This window comes from Pteropus alecto, unplaced genomic scaffold (assembly GCF_000325575.1).
Source record: "Pteropus alecto unplaced genomic scaffold, ASM32557v1 scaffold161, whole genome shotgun sequence".
Lineage (NCBI taxonomy): Eukaryota > Metazoa > Chordata > Mammalia > Chiroptera > Pteropodidae > Pteropus > Pteropus alecto.
In genome coordinates, this window is record NW_006432943.1 from 2,897,486 (window position 1) to 2,906,364 (window position 8,879).

Below are 8,879 nucleotides of genomic sequence, written 5' to 3' on the forward strand. Positions count from 1 at the left end.
TAGGGCGAGTAAGAAAAAAATCAAGGAAAAAAGATTGGAAAGGAATAAATAAAATTATCTTTATTTGCAAATGACATAAATGTCTATTTGAAAATCCCAAAGAATCTATAATAATAACTCCTAGAACAATTAAGTGAGTTCAGTATGGTCACAGGACATAATATCAACATACAGATATCAATTGCATTTCTACATACTGACAAGTAAGTGGAAAATTAAATCCAAAACTCAATACCATTTACAATACAATTGCTCCAAAGAAAACGAAATACTTAGGTATAAATTTAACAAAACTTGTACAAGGTCTGTGTGATAAAAATCAAAATTGCTAATGAAAGAAATTCAAAGAATATCTTAATACTTGGACAAATGAACTGTGTCGATTGATTGGAAGTCTCGACTTTACTAAAGATGTCAATTATTAAATTGACCTAGAGATGTAATGCAATTCCTACAAATTCTCAGCAAGGTTGTTGTAGACATCAACAAGCTTATGCTAACATTTATATGGAAAAAGAAAGGTCTTTAGCCAAAACAATTTTGAAAAAGAAAGAATAAAGTGAGAGGAATCATTTTTCCCAATATTAAGGCTTATTATATAGCTACAATAATCAAGACCATATAGTATTGGCAGAGGGATAGACACATAGAGCAATGGAACAGAATCATGAACCCAGAAATAGACCCATGCAAATATGTCCAATTATTTTTTAACAAAGGAGAAAAAGCCATTCCATGAAGGAGAGAGAATCTTTTCAACAAATGGTACTGGACCAGCTGAACATTTATAGGCAATATAAAAAAAAAAAAGCCACTAAACCTCATGCCTTACCCAAAATTAAATCAAATGGATCATGGATCATAAACTGAAATGTAAAACATGAAACTATTAAACTCCCTCCACCACCACCACCACCACTACCACCACCTACACGCCCCCGCCACAAAAAAAAAGAAAAAAGAAAATCTTCAGGAACCAAGAGTAGGCAAAGGGTTCTTAGACTTAACACCAAAATCACGATCCATAAAAAGGAGAATTTTGTGAATTTTCCTGGTTGAGATCCAGAGAGCTCTCTCTTCTTGGGGCTATATAACCTCTCAGAGGCGAGTCTGAATATATATCTTGTATCATGACTTCTAGTCTGGGATATATCCTATTATACCATACTTTTTATTTTTCTCCATTAGATATTTCAAGAAGTCATCTCACTTCTATTTTTCTGTTCTACTACACAGCACCAAAGCCACATTATAAAAGGTTCCGATTTAGTCAGCCAATTGCCTAGCCCGAGGAATGTGCTAAACTGATGGTTGGCTTTTGGTGTCATACAGAGCCAACCTAAGTGCTAGCCATCTGTGGCTCCTACAAAATTCCTAGAAATTAAAGCACTAATGTCATCTGTCTCCCCATATCCTAGCTGTTGGCATCACTAGATGAAGAAGTGAGAATGAGGGAGTCTGGAAAATGAAAGGTAGAAGGTTACATCCAGATTCACAGAGGGAACATCCTTCACAAGCCTGAAGAGGTAACACCTCATCATTGAGATGCCCATGTTCTAAGCCACTGAAGCCAGTTCATGCCTCTTCCTCTTCCTCTTCATTTCAGACTTTCCAGGACAGATCAATAGGAAGATAGAGTCAAGAGCTGCTCCTCCATCTGATGCCCTAAGGACAAGTCACCTTGAATGAAAGCTTCTATTTCCTATCTAGTTCCTAAGCAAAGGGTTAGTGCCAGCCAAAAACAAACAAAACCATGGGGCACAAGATTTAGCTCTAGCCCTTCACACATACTTTGATTTCCCCATCACATCAGCTGCCCCACTTTGAACCCCCAACTCTCCAGTGCTTCCAGTAATAATCTCATTTTCTCTTTCCTCTCCTGAAGCACATCCAAATCAAAGCTCTCTCTCTCTCCATGTATGACATCCAAGCCAAGCATTAGGCAAAAGCAATATGATCAATTATTTCACTCCATGTAATTAGTACAGTCTTTCATGTACACTGTTATTTTATTTGAGATGCAGTTTTTCACAACAGTTCTGTGTACAATTTTAGAGCTAGACATTCCTGGGTCCGATCCCGGCCATATCGCTTGCCAGCTTTGTGACCATGAGCAAGTAACTCAACTTGCTTATTAGTGAAAGGGAGACACAAAGATATCTGCCTCATAGGGGAGTTATGAGAATTAAATGAGATACGTTAAGTGCTTAGAAGAGAGCCTGGCAGTGAGAAGTGTTCAATAAGTGGTAACTATTCTTACTACGTATCTGTGATGCAAACAGTTTTAAAATGCCCTTTAATATATACCAGTCATGTGACATATCCAAGGTCACAAAGGAGACCTGTATTTTATTATTTCTACCAAAACCCTCTGACTATATCCCTTTAATTCTTCTCCAGCATTTTTAAATAATAATTATCACAGTAACAATAATAATAGCTTAACATTATGCCATATGATGAAATTAAGGCACAGAGAGGTAAGTGATTTGGCCAAAGTCACTCATAATCAAGCATAATCAAGCAGCATAATCAAGAACCAAATCCAGTTAATCTGAGACCAAAGTCCAGGCTCTTAATTACCACACTATAGAAGAGGTGCTATTTCCTTCCTTCCTTCCTTCATTCAATCCATATACAATTTTTAGAACTATTATTTTCCAGACACTGTATTAGGTTTAGAAACAATAGGACCTATAAAATAGTCCTTGACATCCAGTAGCCTGCAATCTGGTAAAGATAAATTACCACTCAGTCTGATAAATACTATTTTAATGACATGAATAAGGTGCTTTAGAATCACAGAGCAGCTAACCATGTCTGGCCCAATAAAGGAAGGCTTCATATCGGAGGTGCCGAGGGAAGTCTTGTTTCAAGATGAAGGAGGAGCAGGTGGGACATTCCAGGCAAAGGAAACACCATTGATAAAGATTTGGGATTCAAATGTGTAGACATACTTGGGCCAGTGAACAGCTCATTCAGATTATCAGGTGCATGAAGGAGAGTAAAAGGAGAGAAACCTGGACAAATGGGCAGAAATGGCATTGGAGAGTCCCAACATACTACACCAAAGAGGCTGAATTTTATCCTTGGAACAAGAGATAGGGGAAACAGGTTTTTAAACAGACGTGTGGAGTACCGTGATTTGATCATTTTAGAACACTAACCCTGTAAGATGACAGACTGGCCGAGAGACACATTATTGGCAGGACATCCAATTAAAATGAACAGAATGGTCTTAGAAAGACATTTCCAAATGTGGTTCATCATAGAATAACTAGAGAAGTATTTTTAAAATATGGATTCTTAAGCCACACCCAAATGAGTGAAAATCAACAAGTGTGGACTTGTGAAATCTGTTTCTATGTTTGTGGATATGCGTGGTAGGGTGTCGTGTGTGTCTGCTGTACATCAACGCACGCATGCATGCGTGTGTGTGTGTGTGTGTGTGTGTGTGTGTGCACGTTACTCTCCAGCTGATTCTAAAGATGAACCTCGTTTGGAAACAACTGATCTTCAAAGAAACCCAGCGACAGCCCATTCAAAATAGTAGCAAGGAGTATTAAAAGAGTCTGATACAATTCTAAATTAGGATTGTCAAGATTTTGTGAGGATTGCAGCTGATGCAAGATTCCCTTGTGTGAGTCCCAGGAGATACAATGGAGCTGACTCTTAGAACCCAAAGACAAAAGGGGTGATACGATCAACATGATGTCCCTAAATCGTCACCTAAATTCTAATGGCGTGTACTAAAGATTTACATTTATATATTAGAAGAAACCTTGCCTGCCCTAGCTAACATTACTTCATTCACACGTCTATCCTTTCTCCTGCTTCTCTGCTCCAATTCCAAATTAGTTTCTCTGCTAAGGCCCAAATCTTGTCACTGAAATATCTCTATGGCCGTTAAAACTTGTTTTTTCCAAAGTCTGTCGATTAAAAAATTCTGAGTTGGAATGAATGTATTATCCTCAGTAAATTAGCTACTTACTATTCCCTGACCTATTCTTCCTATCACAGTCTCGTTTGATTATTCCAAGCAGACAAGTCTACTTCCCTCCTTTGGCAAGCAGATGAGGAAGGTGAGATGGAAGTTATATTAAGAAAAAAGTAAGTGCACTGTAGTGCATACTTGAAAGCATTTCTGTGATAAAAGGACGGAACTTAGCCCAGGAAAGTCACAGTGTCAAGCTTAAATGCTTTCTCTACCGGTGTGCTTTAGGGAGAAAAATTAAAAAAAAAAAAAAAAAATAACCTGGAAAGCTGGTCAGGCAATTATATTACTGACAGAGTTTTATGAGACAATATCAGAGGGGAAGTGCAATGAGGCTATGTCAAATTACAGCCTGCACAAAAAGAAAAAATATATATATATATGTGATCATAGAAACAGTGACAAATAAAGTTGGTAATGAAGAGGGCATTAGTTTAATTGCTTAACCTTTCCTCTTGACTGCATCTGTAAGTGTAGCAAAATGTCCCCTCCGGTCTCCTGAAGGCACCTAGTGCTTAAGGGAGTACAAGGACCCTAGAGGCAACGACAGGCAGAAGAGGGAGCTGATTTCCCAGGGAGAAGTCAGGACTGGTCAGTAACGGGTGAGATAAAGTGTATAACCTCGCAAATGATGTATTTCAGCCTTCCACTGAGTCCGAAATGGCAGCTGGCAAAGCTCTGACCCCAAAAGAAAACAATTTGCACTGTTTGTGCTGGTGGGAGAATTCATGGAAGAATGGTTACTTTTGCTTCATGCTTTGTAGACACCATTAGAGATCACTGGGAACAGACCCATGGGAAAAGGAAAGTCGTGTTTGGTGGGCAGCTCAGTACAGTGGATCTTTGGGGACCAAAGACTGTGAATCCTAATTCTGGCTCTGCTGCTATTTTCTCATGGGACCTTGAAAGGACACAATTAATGTCATAGAGCCTCAATTCCCTTCTTAGGAGAGGTAGGCCTGAACCTTATCAATACATGATTATGAAGCATGCATTTCATTCACACTCCAGGAGCAGCCTATTACATGGGGTTATTCCCAAGAGGAACAAATTAAAATGTTTCTAATTACAAGTAAGAAAAAAATATACTAACATAATGGTAGATAGGTTTTATTTAAATCTAAACTTAAGAGCGGCATTTTTTCCCAAAATAATCAAGCAGCAAATGAGACGAAATATCAAAGCTCTTTTAAGAAACATTAAGCACTATTCAAATACAAGGCTTTGTCATTGTTATTACGAAGCAAAAAAAAAATAAAATAAAAATTAATGTATTAAATCCTAAAAGTGTATGTTATTCTCATCCGCCAACTAAGACTTTCATTTATTCCACATTTATTTATCAAGTACCTTTCTTGTTCTGGCATTAACTAGGTAACAATAATCCAAAAAGGAACTGTAGCCAGATACAGAAGGACAAATATTGTATGATTCTGTTAGGTAACTAGTCAGACATGAGCAACAAGGGAACAAAGGAATAGAGGCCCAGCCTAGAGACCGCCCAAAGAACACTTTATTGGCAGTTAGAGAATCCCTCCTGCATCCTCGGAGACAAAGGACAGGAAGGCCAGAATCTATAGCTGGTTTAATCTGGCCACAGACACCTGCACAGAGGGGTACTACCCTAACCTGCCCACAACTTAAGCCTCATTATATCATCATTATAACACCATGTTTATATCCAGAAGTTCATGAATCTAATTATAACAGACTGAATTCTGGGTAAGTGCATGCATGCGCACTAGGCAGAGTAACATAGCAGCCAAGTGTCAGTCAAAATCACTTCACTTGCCAATCACCTAAGAATGCCTTTGTGACCACCTATTACAGCCCAAATATAACGAAGACCTCTCCTTCCCCAGGGTTGCAGCTCTCTATCTTCCCTAGCTGTAACCCATGCCCCACCCACATGGGAACATATCATTTCCACATGGTCAGCCAGCTTTAGGCTTAACTCATCTTCTACTTCAAAACATACCTTTAATAAATAATACTTCTCATAAATGTCACGGAGTGGAAATTCATTTCTTCATCAGTGATAAGGACCGAGACCCGCGTGTTACCAGAACTCCGATCACCACAACAGTAACAATTCCACGTACAGAAGTATCTAGAATAGGCAAATTCATAGCAACAGAAAGTAGAATACAGGCTGCCATGGACTGAAGGGAGGAGGGTGGGGAGTTACTGCTTAATGGGTACAGAGTTTCTGTTTCGAATGACAAAAAGTTTTGTAAACAGATAGTGATAATGGCTACACGTACTGTGAATATACTTAATGCCACTAACTCGTACACTTAAAATGGTTAAAATGATAAACTTTATGTTATGTATATTTTACCACAATAATTTAATACCATAGTAAATTAAAAAAAAAAAAAAAAAGAAGTGAACTGAGCATGTTCTTTCTTTCTCCTCACAAAAACAGGACCCTTAGCTTCCAGTCTGAACACTCTGCCGATACAGATCCTGTTGCTTTCTGCTCCCCAGGAAGTTTCCTCAAGGTTCTTTATCATTTTGTATTCTGACACTAAGAACCTACTTGATTTGGGGTTATTTCCAGAATATTGAGTATTACCAAACTTTCATTATCTTGGATGTTCACTGAAGCTCTCGTTTCACAGCTGAATAAATATTCTTCCAGCAAGAAGCCTGACAGATGAATTGTCTTGGCCCCCAGATGTATTTTCACGTCAGAACTCAGACAAGTGTGACAGTTTCTTCCTTTAAGCTCCTCTTTTGAATAGTTTAGCATGACTCAAGGCTTTACCACTTTCCTTCACTTTTAGGATATTCTTTTCCAAGACAATTTACCATAATAGAGTCCATCTCCCCACAGGACAGAGAGCAGTGTGCTGGCCTGAAAAAGGGAGGTGGTTTAACTTGGAGAATCAAGCCACACACTCAGGAAAGCTGAATTCTGGTTCCGGTTCTGTTTCTAATTTAACCATAAGATCAAAGCCTACCCTCCAACTCCTCTCTATGGAAAAGGAGAGATTATAACACCTCTTAAAAACCTCGCTGTAATGTAACAAATGAACTCCCAAGGGAACATGTTATGAAAAAGATTTAAACAGAACAAAATTATTTTGGTATTTTAGGATTAAATCACTTTGGCTGGGATCCAAGACCAATCCAATTTATACTATATTCTACTTAGAGTTATTAGTGTTATAGTCAAATTATTGAATTTAGGGTTTATTTGGCATGGTATTGGCTAATGTGTTTGCTATGCCACTTTAAGAATATATTTAGACTTATTTTTATTTGTCAGGCTTGTAATTTATCCTACATCTTATCATCACTTGCTCACCAAGTTCACTAATTTGCCATTCTTTCAATTTGTGCCTCACTCTAGGCCAGAGTTGTTCAACCTCATCTCTAGTGACATTTTGAACAGGATAATTGAAATAAAAAATATTTGGCTGTAAGGTAGAATGTTTAGCAGCATCCCTAGCCTGTACCCACTAGATGCTAGTAACACCCTTCCCCAAAAGTTGTGACAAATAAAAATGTCTCCAGACATTACCAAATGTCCCCTGTGGGGCAAAATTGCCAACACCACCCTGCCGCCTCTGCCTCCTACCCCTCGCCCCCAGCTCATTGAGAATCACAGCCCTACACCTTGTTTCTAGCCATATAACTAACACTGAATAACTACTTCTGACAACACAACCATTCATTCCCTTCAGAACTCCTTAATGGCCACAGTTTGTCTCACCTTCTGTCTTTCAGAACACCTCCCCTGCTTCGAAGAATAGGCTAATTCTTGCCCAAAAGCCACATCTATGTGTACAGCCAAAGCATGAGATATATGGACAATATCTAAAAATATTCAGACCCTTAAGAGTCTCTTCATTCCTGAAAACATTAAGCTAGGAATGCTTAAACAGATTTTGAGATAGGACTTAAGAGATGAGGTACAGATAAAATTAAAACTGACTAGAAACCTTCACCACAACTCAAAATGACTCTTATCAAAATCCTTTCAGAAAATGGAGAAAAAAAAAAAAACTTATGTAACCTTTTCAAAAACCATCACTCACTTCAAATTGTCTTAATCCAATTTCAGTGAGAATTAAAGAGCAGGGGAGTACTGCTTGTGTGTCAGATCCTATATCATAACCCTCTTGAACTTTTCTAGCAAAAATGGATTCTTTTTATAAACCATTCTTGACTCTGTGTGGTAAACTTGTCTAATTTCAGTCTGACTGGAAATATTTTCCACATACTCTCTCCCTGATCCCAACACAAGCTTCGTAAATCTCAGATGGTCCTTGAAAGACTACAATATGATTTAAAATATTGGAAAATTTGAGATTTCAGGAAACTGATGTAAACTGTTTAATATTTACCCTTCACTTTCAAATCTCCCAGACTGTCTAATGAGCTTTACAGGGTGTTTCTTCCAATCGATTGCCAAGGTAAATATAGCTGCATTTGAGGGAGGGAAAGAAGGAGAAAGATATTTCTATAAATCTGGGTGCTTTCCACTTCTGCCATCTGATTAGGCCTGCAAATGGGAAGAAACATCCAGTTTTGGGAAAATAAGATAAATCTCCTAGTTTTAAATACCATACTTTATGATCTGAGGAAGTGTAATTTTTATTTTGCACAAAATAAATTTCATAAATTCTTTTTATTCAGTTAGTAAGTTTCCATTGTGCTTTCCAAGGAAAGCTATAAGCAGAAAAAAGTCAAGGAGCTAAAATTTCAATTCTTTGGTCTCAACTACCTATCACAAGGCATTAGCAAACAGGAGCTGAAACTGTGTGCTTAAGCCCAGACATGTATTGTTAAATGTGACATGCTCAATTTATCATTAGTTATGAAGTGAAAACGGATGAATACACATTCAATTTAGTTCAGCTGCTTTCTTCATTTA